Source organism: Trichosurus vulpecula, chromosome 7 (assembly GCF_011100635.1).
Source record: "Trichosurus vulpecula isolate mTriVul1 chromosome 7, mTriVul1.pri, whole genome shotgun sequence".
Taxonomy (NCBI): Eukaryota; Metazoa; Chordata; class Mammalia; order Diprotodontia; family Phalangeridae; genus Trichosurus; species Trichosurus vulpecula.
The window spans coordinates 166,123,682-166,137,895 of NC_050579.1; positions in this window are offsets into that span (position 1 = coordinate 166,123,682).

The window sequence follows — 14,214 nt, forward strand, 5'->3', positions numbered from 1 at the left end:
TAACTTTCAGCATTGGTTTCCACAAGATTTGGAATTACAAATTTTCTCCTCATTTCTACCCTCCCCCACAACTCCAACATGGCACATATTCTGATTGGCCCATTCCTCAGTCAGCTTTCCCTTCTGTCACCCCACTCCCCCCCATTCCCTTTTCCCTTACTTTCTTGTAAGGCAAGATAGATTTCCTTGCCCCATTGCCTGTATATCTTATTTCCCAGTTGCTTGTAAAAACAACTTTTTATGAACATCTGCTTTTAAAATTTTGAGTTCCAAATTCTCTCCTCTCTTCCCTCCCCACCTAGCCTCCCTAAGAAGGCAAGCAAATCAACATAGGCCACACATGTAAAATTAAGCAAAATCATTCCACAATACTCAAAGTGGAAAAGACTAACTCTATTTCCCTCTATCCTATCCTGTTCCCCTTAATTCAATTTTCTCTCTTGACCCTGTCCCTTATCAAAAGTGTTTGCTTTTGATTACCTCCTCCCCCATTTGCCCTCCCTTCTATTGTCCCCACTTTTTTATCTCCTTCATCCTTCTTTCCTGTGGGGTAAGATGCCCACTTGAGTGTGAATGTTATTCCCTCCTCAAGGTAAATCCGATAAGAGCAAGATTGACTCATTCCCCCTCACCTGCACCCCCTTCCCTTCCTACAGAAGTGCTTTTTCTTGCCACTGTCATGCAAGATAATTTACCTCATTCTATCTCTCCCTTTCTCCCTCTCTCAATATATTTCTCTCTCATCCCTTAATTTGATTTTATTTTTTCAAATATCATCCCTTCATATTCATCTCATCCTGTGCCCTCTGTATATATATACATATGTATGTATGTATGTATGTATATTCCCTTCAACTACCCTAATACTCAGGTCTCATGAATTATACAAATCATCTTTCCATGTAAGAATGTATACAAAACAGTTCAACTTTAGTAAGTCGCTTATGATTTCTCTTTCTTATTTACCTTTTCATGCTTCTCTTTATTCTTGTGTTTGAAAGTCATATTTTCTATTCAGCTCTGGTCTTTTCACTGAGAAAGCTTGAAAGTCCTCTATTTTTTTTGAAAAATCCATATTTTGCCTAGGAGCATGATACTCAGTTTTGCTGAGTAGGTGATTCTTGCTTTTAATCCTAGCTCCATTGACCTCCAGAATATTTTATTCCAAGTTCTTTGATCCCTTAATGTAGAAGCGGCTAGATCTTGTATTATCCTGATTGTGTTTCCACAATACTAAAATTGTTTCTTTCTGGCTGCTTGCAGTATTTTCTCCTTGATCTGGGAGCTCTGGAATTTGGTGACAATATTCCTAGGAGATTTCTTTTTGGGATCTTTTTCAGGTGGATTCTTTCAATTTGTATTTTACCCTCTGGCTCTAGAATATCAGGGCAGTTGTCCTTGATAATTTCTTGAAAGATGATATCTAGGCTCTTTTTTTGATCATGGCTTTCAGGTAGTCCAATAATTTTTAAGTTATCTCTCCTGGATCTATTTTCCAGGTCAGTGGTTTTTCCAATGAGATATTTCACATTGTTTTCCATTTTTTCATTCCTTTGGTTCTGTTTTATAGTATCTTGATTTCTCTTAAAGTCACTAGCTTCCACTTGCTTCAATCTAATTTGTAAAGTATTAATTTCTTCAGTGGTCTTTTGTACCTCTTTTTCTCTTTGGCTAATTCTGCCTTTCAAGGCGTTCTTCTCTGCATTGCCTTTTTGGAGCTTTTTTACCATTTGAGTTAGTCTATTTTTAAAGTGTTATTTTCCTCAGTATTTTTTGGTTCTCCTTCAGCAAATCACTGACTTGTTTTTCATAGTTTTCTCACATCACTCTCATTTCTCTTCCCAGTTTTTCCTCTACTTCTCTTACTTGCTTTTCCAAATTCTTTTTGAGCTCTTCCATGGCCTGAGACCAATTCATGTTTTTCTTGGAGAATTTTGATGCAGGCTCTTTGACTTTGTTGACTTCTTATGACTGTATAATTTGGTCATCTTTGTCACTAAAGAAAGATTCCACAGTCTGAGTCTTAATATGAGTCCATTTTTGCTGCCTGGCCATGTTCCCATCCAACTACTTGACCCTAGAGCTATTTGGTAGTGGTATGACTGCTTGTAGAGTAGAGAATACTTTGTCCCAAGCTTGGGGGGTTGCTCTGCTGTTTTCAGAGCTATTTCTACACAGGAAGCCATGCACTCCAGTGCTCCTCCTCCCCCAAGAACCACTAATCCAGACCATGAGTCAGATCCCAGCAGGCTCTGCACTCCTATTCTGACCCGCTTCTTAATTCCTCCTACCAGGTGGGCTTGGGGCCAGAAGCAACTGCAGCTTTAGCTCTGGAAACAGTTTCTGAGCTGCACCACCTCCACTGCCCCCAGGGTAGTGGCTGACCAGGAATTCCTTTCACTCTGTCCCAGCAGTTTTTTTTTTTTTTCCCACTAATCTGCTCTGTTGTCTTTGGTGTTTGTGGGTTGGACGTCTGTTAACTGGCATGGCTCAAAGATTCAGGGCACTATGGCCTGTTCCACCTAGCTCCCTGTCTGGTTGGTCCAGGTGCAGCCCATGCTGGGCTCTGCTCCCAGCTCTGTGTGACTGACCTTACCCAGTGACCATCCAGGCTGTCCTGGGCTGGATCCCTCCTACCCTCTGCTATTCCATGGGTTCTGCAGTTCTTGAATTTGTCCAGAGCCATTTTTACAGGTGTTTGGAGGGATTTCTTACTCATCCTTATACACCACAGGCTCTTTTCCAAAATCTAGAATGAGAGGATACCAGTTGAACTTCTATCTCCTCAAGCTTTACTGCAAGGATTAAATGGTAACATCAGGTCTCTTTACTTCTTCTTTAATTTCCAGTTCTGGGGGTAGAGAAATTGCCTACACCAGACAGAGAGAACTATGGAGCATGGGATGCAGCAGCCACAACATGAAACTGTCCATTTATAGCAAATAATTTTAATTCCAGTTCTCAAAGATTAAAATTATGGAAAGGAATTTGAAAAAAAAATTTGTTTTGAATTTTAACAGCTTTGCTTTTCAATTCAATAAACATCAAATAAATGTTTACTATGTGCTAGGCATTAATACTAAGGATACAAAAAAAAGTGGAAAAAATACCCTCCTTCAAGGAGTTTACAATCTAATGAGAGAAGACAACACACAAAAGGAAGTTTTAAAGTGTGGCGGACTACATCAGAACACAGCACCAGAGCATGATGTTCCAAGGAGTTGAAACTGAAAGGAGATGCTGATTGAAAATCATTATACCTGGAAAAGAGTTTCCTGAGAATTACCTATAAGATCACAAAATATCTCATAAGTTTTATTCGATATTTAAGAAATGTTTCTACTAACAGTGAGAGAAATTACTTAGTATAGGTGCATGAAAAAGTGTTTGGGAGCCAAGAAGAAATGGATCCTTGACACACCTTTAACAAATGTTGACTCTGATCCTAGGAAATTCACTTATGTTCTCAGTATTCTAGGTAACTAGTCCAGATATTTCAAAGATCTTAGTGTTTTGTGTGGGAGAAGTTTCTTCATTAAAGAATCCCCTACACTAATGAAATCAAAGGTGTAGTCCCTATCCTTCCCTCTCCTCTAATGAACTTCTTATTTCTGTTGAGGATGCCAGAATCCTTTCAGTCAACTAAGCTTGAAACTCAATGTCATCCTTGTCTCTTCGCTTGCACCCATCCAACATATCAAATCTACTGGCAAATCTTTTTTTTTTTTTATTTTTGGTTTTGCTTTTACAACATTTCTAAAATGTGTCTCTCCACTCATGCAGATGAAAGCCTAGTTCAGACTTTTATCATTTCTTCCTTGGACTGTTGCCTTCTAACTAGTCTCCCTGTTTCTTCTTTCCCTATTCAGTTGCCAATAAGATTTTTCTAATACGTATGTTTCACTCTTACCTTCATGGACTCTGAGCTCCAATGGCTCACTATAACCTCTATGGTCAAATGTAAACTTCTCTTCATTGTAATTACGTCTCTTGACAATTTGGCCTCATGCTAATTTTCTAACACTTGATTCCCCTCCATGTGCTCTATAATCCTGTTTCACTGGCCTGCTTCAATTCCTCAAAAGAACAACTCCTTCTCTAGTCTTGTGCCCTTTCAACTGGCTGTTCCTCATTCTTGGAATACTTAGTCAACCCCAATCCAATCTCCACCTCTTTGTTTCCCTGGCCTTCTTCAAGATTCAACTCAAATTTAGCCTTCTAGAAGAAAATTGACACAGTCCTCTCAGCTATGAAAGCCTTCTCTTTAAGTTACTTTCCATCTATTATATACCTATCTTAAATATGAATCTAGTTATTTATATGTTGTCTTTTTTGGGTTGTGAGCTCTTTTTGCCTTTCTTTTCATGTCTAGTGCTTAGCACAGTGACTGCCACATAATTATTGATTAGAAAATGCTTGTTGAATCCAGCTTCAGCTGTTTACTAGTTGAGTGATCTTGGGAAATCACTTAATCTCTATCTGCCTTAGTAAAACAGGGATCATAATATCACCTACCTCTCTGGATTGTTTTGAGGACAACATGATATTTCTGTAAAGCATATTGCAATGAAGTGCAAATTGGGGAGTTGACATAGGGGAAATGAGCAATAGCCAACAAAGATTACCACTGATACTTTTTAATATATGAAGGAGAACAGAAGGAAACACAGTTGAGGAGGCCTCTTTTAGAAGTAATGTAAAATTGATTGTATGCTTTTAAATGTATGTAATGGAATGGAGACTCATGATTTCATACACAGTTCATTTTTGTATGTTTTGATATGATTGTGGACATGCTAATTATTGCTATTTTTGGTCTCTAAGTTCAAAATAGAAATAAAATTAAAGAGTGTTGGATTATAAAAAAGAAAAGAAAATGTTTGTTGACTGAATAACTGATTTCCTGTGGAGGGTTATCTTTTTTTTTTTTTAAATGCAATTTATTTATTTAACATATTTGGTTTTCAGCATTGATTTTCACAACATTTTGAATTACAAATTTGCTCCCCATTTCTACCCTCCCCCCCACTCCCAGATGGCTTATATTCTGGTTGCCCTGTTCCCCAATCAGCCCTCCCCTCTATCACCCCCCTCCCCTCTCATCCCCTTTTCCCTTCCTTTCTTGTAGGGCAAGATAAATTTCTACGCCCCATTGCCTGTGTATCTTATTTTTTAGTTGCATACAAAAACTTTTTTTGTTTTTGAACATCTGATTTTAAAACTTTGAGTTCCAAATTCTCTTCCCTCTTCCCTTCCCACCCACCCTCCCTAAGAAGTTGAGCAATTCAACCTAGGCCACACATGTATTATTATGTATAACCCTTCCACAATACTCATGTTGTGAAAGGCTAACTACATTTTGCTCCTTCCCAACCCATCCCGCTTTATTGAATTTTCTCCCTTGACCCTGTCCCCTTTCCAAAGTGTTTGTTTTGATTACCTCCACCCCCATCTGCCCTCCCCTCCATCATCCCCCCGCCTTTTATTTTATTTTATTTTTTTTATCTTCCTCCCTCTTCTTTCCTGTGGGGTAAGATACCCAACTGAGTATGTATGGTATTCCCCCTCAGGCCAAATCTGATGAGAGCAAGGTTCACTCATTCCCCCCTCACCTGTCCTCTCCCCTCCTCCCATAGAACTGCTTCCTCTTGCCACCTTTATGCGAGATAATCCACCCCATTCTATCTCTCCCTATCTCCCTCTCTCAGTATGTTACTCTCTCATCCCTTAATTTCATTTTATTTCTTTTAGCTATCTTCCCTTCATCTTCAACTCACCCTGTGTCTGCTCTCTCTCTTTTACATATATATATATATATATATACATAAACATATATATATATACACATACATACATATACACATAGATATATACATACATACACATTCACTTATATATATACATAAACATATATATATATATACATATATATATATATGCATATTCCCTTCAGCTACCCTAATACTGAGGTCTCATGAATCATACTCATCATCTTTCCATGTAGGAATGTAAACAAAACAGTTCAACTTTAGTAAGTCCCTTGCAATTTCTGTTTCTTGATTACCTTTTCATGCTTCTCTTGATTCTTGTGTTTGAAAGTCAAATTTTCTATTCAGTTCTGGTCTTTTCACTGAGAAAGCTTGAAAGTCCTCTATTTTATTGAAACTCCATATTTTGCCTTGGAACATGATACTCAGTTTTGCTGGGTAGGTGATTCTAGGTTTTAATCCTAGCTCCATTGACCTCCGGAATATCGCATTCCAAGCCCTTCGATCTCTTAATGTAGAAGCTGCCAGATCTTGGGTTATTCTGATTGGGTTTCCACAATACTCAAATTGTTTCTTCTGGCTGCTTGCAGTATTTCTCCTTGATCTGGGAGCTCTGGAATTTGGCAACAATATTCCTAGGAGATTTCTTTTGGGATCTATTTGAGGAGGAGATCGATGGATTCTTTCAATTTCTATTTTGCCCTGTGGCTCTAGAATATCAGGGCAGTTCTCCTTGATAATTTCCTGAAAGATGGTATCTAGGCTCTTTTTTTGATCATGGCTTTCAGGTAGTCCAATAATTTTTAAATTATCTCTCCTGGATCTATTTTCCAGGTCAGTGGTTTTTCCAAGGAGATATTTCACATTGTCTTCCATTTTTTCATTCCTCTGGTTCTGTTTTATAATATCCTGATTTCTCATAAAGTCACTAGCTTCCACTTGCTCCAATCTAATTTTTAAAGTAGTATTTTCTTCAGTGGTCTTTTGGACCTCCTTGTCCATTTGGCTAATTCTGCCTTTCAAGGCATTCTTCTCCTCATTGGCTTTTTGGAGCTCTTTTGCCATTTGAGTTAGTCTGTTTTTTAAGGTGTTGTTTTCTTCAGTGGATTCTTCAGTATTTTTGGGGGTCTCCTTTAGCAAGTCATTGACTTGTTTTTCATGGTTTTCTCGCATCCTTCTCATTTCTCTTCCCAATTTTTCCTCTACTTCTCTAACTTGCTTTTCCAAATCCTTTCTGAGTTCTTCTATGGCCTGGGGCCAGTTCATGTTTTTCTTGGAGGCTTTGGTTGTAGGCTCTATGACTTTGTTGTCTTCTTCTGGCTGTATGTTTTGGTCTTCTTTGTCACCAAAGAAAGAATCCAAAGTCTGAGACTGAATCTGGGCGCGTTTTCGCTGCCTGGCCATATTCCCAACCAACTAACTTGACCCTTGAGTTTTTCACTGGGGTATGACTGCTTGTAGACTAACGAGTTCTATGTTCTATGTTTGGGGGGGAGGTGCCAGCTCTGTCAGAGCCGCACTCCTCCTTCCCCAAGGACCCCCAGTCCAGACTGGGCTTAGATCTTTAGCAGGCTGTGCACCCCTGCTCTGATCCGCCACTTAATTCCTCCCACCAGGTGGGCCTGGAGCCGGAAGCAGCAGCAGCCTAGCTGCCCCACCTCCGCTGCCCCCGGTGCTGGAAGCCGAACCGCGAACTCCTTCCACTCCCGCAGCTCTTCCCACTAACCTTCTCTGCAGTCTTTGGTGTTTGTGGGTCGAGGGGTCTGGTAACTGCCGCAGCTCACATATTCAGGACGCTAGGGCCTCCTCCGCCCAGCTTCTGTTCTGGATTGTCCACGCCGCTCAGGCTGGGCTCTGCTCCACTCCGTTCCCAGCTCCCAGCTCCCAGCTCTGTGTGGAATAGACCTCACCCAGAGACCATCCAGGCTGTCCTGGGCTGGAGCCCTGCTTCCCTCTGCTGTTCTGTGGGTTCTGCCGTTCTAGAATTGGTTCAGAGCCATTTTTTATAGGTTTTTGGAGGGACTCGGGTACGGAGCTCACTCTAGTCCGTGCTTACCAGCCGCCATCTTGGCTCCGCCCCCCTGTGGAGGGTTATCTTACCCACCATCATTAACTGAAGTAGTTTGTCACTCCAGACCTAAGGCCTATTTGTCTGATTTTTTGTTTCTCAGATGATTAATTATTTGGCTAAAATAATTAAATCAACATTTTTAGGAGTTGCATAGCATCTGCATTATAGATTCAGACAAAAGTAATTAGTTGCATTAAAACATGATTTCTCAATTTATTGAAATGTGATTTTAACTGTGGTATCTTTAGGAACTATTAAGTATAGACAGAACCATAAATATTTCTTCTTTCTATATTGTGTTAAATTAAACAAATTACTCATATTTTCTGTGTTATTTCTTACTAGGAGTTATTAGATTTTTGTAAATTTTCCTTAACTTATGAAATATGCAAGCTCAAACTCCATTTGCATAACATTCAGCATCTACTTGATTCCTGTGAATTATATTAACTGCAAGTTCTATATATGTTTTCTTTAATTTGAAGGTTCAAATTTGCAGCAATTTTAGACTAAATTTGATTTTGAATATTTAATATCACCCTAATCTATGAATGGCAGTTTCTGGTAAATAAGTAGCCATATTTAAGAATTCTAATGTCAGTCAGATTGAGAAATATAATTAATTCACATCCTTTTGTTCAGGAACCTACATACCATTGTCAGTTTTTAGTGGACTATCTTTTATGGTTGTTTTGTATTAAGTTCTTATAATCATGTATTTTTTTTGTCTGAAAAAGTCCATGGATTTAATGAAAAACCATCCTATGCTTAAAAAATTTGTTTTCCTTTGTAACTTTATAGTTATATATTTCCAGGCAACATGTTCTAATATAATAAAGGTTACTTTAATTTTATCAAATTATTTTTCATAATTAACTTCTTAGCAAGCTCAGATTATATAACTTATGGTTGTTTAATTAAAAATATTTGTTTATCACATTAAAAGGAATTAGAAAAAAACAATTAAAATGTTCATTCTGCTATTTCATAAATGCACCATAATTAGATGCTTAGTTGTAGCAAGACCAATCTGTTGTTAAGACCAATGATCATTTAGGCTGTTGCAATGGAATTTTTATAGTATTTCCAAACTGAAAGAAAAAAAAAATCTTGTCCATGCTCCTTGAATACACTGAAAAGCTTCATTGTCTATTAAAGGTTTTTTTTTTCCTTTCATAATAACATTCTTCATGTCCAACAATATGTCATCTTAAATACATTTGTAGGGAAGTTGTAAGTAAAATATAAGTGTCTGAAAATAAATGGCACGATAAAGCAAAACTAATGGGAGGATGCTCAAACTTGTATTACCTGTCCTTAGTTTATTAAAAATTACATCAATGTATATGGTATCCTGAGTGTTTTATTTCTGTGATTTTTCTGGCTGCACTCTTTTTGAAATCATTATATAGTTGACTACTAAGTTTTAAGAAGGGCTACTCTCATATATTTCTAATATAACTCAAATTTATTAAACTCCAGGATTGAAATTCTATATATCTATTTCACCTAGATATCCCAATAGTAACACAAATTCAACACATTTAATAAAAAATTAATTATCTCCCTCCCCAAACCTACTATGTCTCTCAATATCCCTATAAAAGCACTATTCTCTCACTAAAGTTACTGAAACTTAAAATGTATATTTCTATGTCTTTGATCTCTGCAATCAATATCTCTTATATAAAGTCTTATCCTGTGGGTGCCCAGTCTCACCACTTAAATTCAGAACCTCATTACCTCTCAACTAGTCTAAGTACAATAACTTCCTACCTTTCTCCTTACTTTTTGCATCTCCTTGCTCCAGTCTATCTGACAAGCTCTTTAGTGAGATGAACACCCTTAATTGTACCAGTGGTATCATATCCCACCTTTGATAGAGACCAGGAGACTATTGGAAACACTTTATTTCTTCTTGAGGTCCATTTGTGGTGATTTCAAGGAAGAAAAAATGTAGGATGAAAATAGCCTGTGAAATCCAGAAACTTCTGTCAGTCATTTGGGTTTGTAGGAACTAACCAAATACTGAACTGACCATTTTCAGATCTGTCCTTAGTCTACATGAACACAAGAATACAATTTATTCCATTTATTTCTCTAAGCATGTTTAGAGACAGTGCTGTCACCATTGAATGACTAAGATATTGAAGTTGATCACTCATCTGGATCTTGGTAACAAATAAACATACATTCCAAATAAACTGCGCTACTGTAGGGGCATTAGAGAAGCCAAAGATTACATAGGAATCCTTTTTATTGGACCAGAACAAGGTCCATGAATTCCTATGTGGCTCAGTGTCAAATGATATATGCATACATACATATAAGTGTTTATGTATATATTTACACACATATGCGCATATATGTACACATATATGTGTATATATGTAGTGGGTCAGAGATTTGATATTCACATGGAGAAACTGCCATTTGGAAGGTTGTGAATAAATAAAACACCATTAATCTGCTAAGAACTGGGAATACAAGTGCAAAAAAATGAGATTATCTCCACTTTCAGTAAATTTGCTTCCTAGGAAGGAAAAATAGCATACAAAAGAGAGTTGTAGTCAGCATAGAGTGTTCTGTTCTAGGAACAAACAAAAATGGTAAGAGGACAAAATGGAATATTCAACTGACATGTCCATTCCAGTGGCAATAGTAGTGTTGATTTGATTGCAGCTTTCAAAGTGTGAGGGAGGACTGTTCAAGATGAAGAAGCATTAACCTAGAGATTTCAGAGCTAAGTGGCCTGGTATCCTGATGGGAGAGTAGGACAGTGGTAGTACTAGAGTAGAAAATGAGACAGGATGAAGAAACATAATCCCATAAGAAGGGTTATTCTCCTACTGTTGATCCTACAGGGGATCTTGCTCATCCTCCCTCAGAAGGCTTCCACTCATTGAGCAATGTATTTCAAGCAGTCCCCTAATCTCTGAGAAAACTCAGTGCAAGTCTGTCAAAATGGGACTTCTATGAGTTTCAGAAGATTCTCTCAATTATGAGGCCAGAGTTTATAGGAAGAATCAGATTAGAGGTTAAGAATCTGAAAATTCTTCATTGAGAAAACAGGTTGCCATTGAACTTTTAGCTAGTGTGAAAGTGCAAATAATGGAAGAATGAGGTACGTGATAACTCTACTCAATTCAGTTCATCCCAAACTCATCAATTCAATACATTTAGAAATTTAAACAATTAGATTTGGCCCAGTGGTTGTTGTCCTTTCTTTCTCTGAGAGGACCAAAATTATAGCACCATATTGGGGTCAAGATACAGTGCCTCTGATTGTATCTGATCAGTCCATTACAAGCTCAGAAGGCTCTATCACATGTCAGGCACAAATAGTCTGATCACAAATAGTTTAAAGTGGAGATATCTCCAGATTTGTACATCTCACATTTCTTTTCAACTACTGACATTCTGCTTTACTCATAGAGAATAGCACTTTCTTTGATGTAAGCACACCATGCTGGGGGATCCTGTGCCAGTGTCTCCCATGTCTCACAATAGATTCCAAAATTCTTCAGAGAGACCTTGACAGTGTCTTTGTATAGCTTCTTCTGATCTCCATGTGAGTTTTTGCCTTGTGTGAGTTTTCTGAAAAACACTCTTTTAGACAAATGTCCATTTGGCAGTTGAACAAAATCATCAGTCCACCAGATTGTGCTCTCTGTAGTAGAGTTTGGATGCTTGGCAGTTCAGCTCAAGAAAGGCCCTCAGTGTCTGGTACCTTATTTTGCCAGGTGATCTTCAAAGTCTTCCTATGACAGTATGAGTGGAAACAGTTCAGTTTTCTGGAATAGTGCTTATATGCACCATTGTCCAGGTTTCACAGGAATAAAACAATGAGATTGGCACAATGGGTCTGTAAACTTTCAGTTGGTAGGCAGTCTAATACTGTTTATCTTCCACACTTTCCTGAGGAGCCTCCCAAACTCTGAGCTAGCTCTGGCAATGTAGTGTCAATCTCAACATCTATGTATACATCCCTGGAAAGTATACTGCCAAGACAAGTGAATTTAACCAAAGCATTCAAAATTGCTCCATTTGTAGTAATTGAGGTTTTCATGTATGGACTATGTGGTGCTGGTTGATGGATAACCTCTGTTTTTTGGCATTAATTATTAAGCCAAAATTAGCAGAAAAAAGCTGAGAACTGATACATACATTGTTGAATTTCAGCCTCAGATGCTACATTGAGTGCAAAATCATCTGTGGGAAAAATATCATGCACTCTTCTTCCACTTTAGTCTTGGTTTGTCCCCTTATCAAGCTAAATAATTTACCATCAGTGGTAGCTGATCTTGATGCCATTTTCATCATTGTAGGCATCTGACAACATCACTGAAACATTATGCTAAGGAGCATGGCAGCAAGCACACAGTCCTGTTTCACTCTGTTGGTGACTAGAAAAGCAGAAGAGCATTATCCACTATGCAGAACCAATGTAAGCATGCCATCATGAACCTAACATGCAATGCTCCTGGACTTCTCTAGGCAACCATGTTTTTCCATGATCTTCTACAAGTCCTCACAACTGACAGTATAAAAAGGCCTTGGTCAGACTAATGAATATCATATATAGACTTTGTTCTGTTCCTGGCATTTCTCCTGGGGTTGTCAGGCAGCAAACACTATATCAATCATGTCTCAGCCTTTTCTGAAACCACACTGGCTCTCAGGTAGATGAGAACCTTCCACCTGAAGGGTCAACCAATTAAGGAGGACTCTGTCAAGAATCTTGCTAACAATAACTAAAAGAGAGAGCCCCTTGTGATTGTTATATAACAATCTATTTCTTTTTCCTTTATAGAGATGGACAATAGATACATCTTTCCTTGTAAATCTCAGCTCAAATAGAATCAGCACCAGGCACTTTGCCACACAAGAGGAGCCTAATGGCATTCAAAACCTTTTCTTCAGTTGAAAGTTTGGTTAGGGATGGGTTGACTTCAATGTGATATATATGGTCAATGCCTTCAGCACTGATTGATGGATGTCTGTTGAAAACATGACAGTGTTCAGCCCATCTCTCCAGGATCATGTATTTATTACTAATCAATGTAACCTTCATCAACACTGAGTGTTTGAGATGCACCATAGGTCTTTGACCCACATATAGCCTTCAGGGCATGATAAAAGCACTTAGGATTGTTTCTATCATCATAAAACTGAATTTCTTCTGACTTCTTACTGAACCAAGAATCCCACATCTATCTAAGTTTCACTTGCACTTTACTTGTGATGGAGTTAAATGCTACCTCCTTTGGAGTTCTTGTTTTCCATTTATCAGCTTGTGAATTTCCCCTTGATTTTCATCAAACCAGTCTTGCTGTTTGTGAGTGTCCTAGCCTAGATGAGAAAATGTGATGCTGTACACCAGATCTCTGAAGGCAACCTCCTCCTTTTCTGCTTCATTGTTGCCAATCTTATGTTGATTCAGCTTTCCCTCCAAGTTAGCAGCAAACCACTCATGCTAAGAGAAGTACTCTATTCTGTTGACATTAAGTCTTCTGGTGGTCATCTTGCCTTGGGGCCACTGCTTTTATTGAATGTGAATGTTTAGCTTGAAGAGGATAAGTTATAATCAGTCTAGCACTCTGCACCCACATTGCCTTCATCATTCTCACATCCTGTCTCATCTCCTTAAAATGACATTGTCTGATCAATGTCAATGTCAATGTGAGAGTGCATCCACATATTTTATTATATTTAGGAAAGTGAAAAACAGTGTTGGTAATGAGATGGTCATGAAATGCTCAAATCTCCAGTTGTAAGCGACTGTTGTTACTGGTTTCCAACTGTATTCCTCCAAATGACTCCCTTCCATGTCTGCTAGTCTGTGCCTACTCTGACATTAAAGTTCCCCCCATAATAACAACCTTGTCCTCTTTTGGCACATGGATGAAGGTCTCTAGGCCATCAATTTTTTTTTCTTTGATCCCATCAGGGTTCACTATGGTGGGAGCATACACACTGCTGATGATGTCTTGGTGCTTTCCTGCAAGGGGCAATCTCATTGTCATTAAGCTGTCATTAAGTCACTCCTTTTGGGAGGCATACAAGCTTACAAGGTTAGTTTTAATTGAGCGTGGCAGCTTCATAGTTCTCTCTATCACTACAGCCACTCCAGAAGAAAAAGACATCTAACACCGACTTTGGTAAGCTTGCCTTCATTTACCAGCCTCATTTTACTCAGGGCTGCTATTTGGATGCAGTACCTTCTGAATTCTCTCACAAGAGCTGTTTGTCTTTCAAGTCTACTGAATTTGATGTTGTTCATAAGTGTGTGCACTGATGGTGAGTGGAATCATCTACATAAAATTTTTGTAAATGTGCATGTGTGTGTATGTGTGTGTGTGTGTGTGTGTGTGG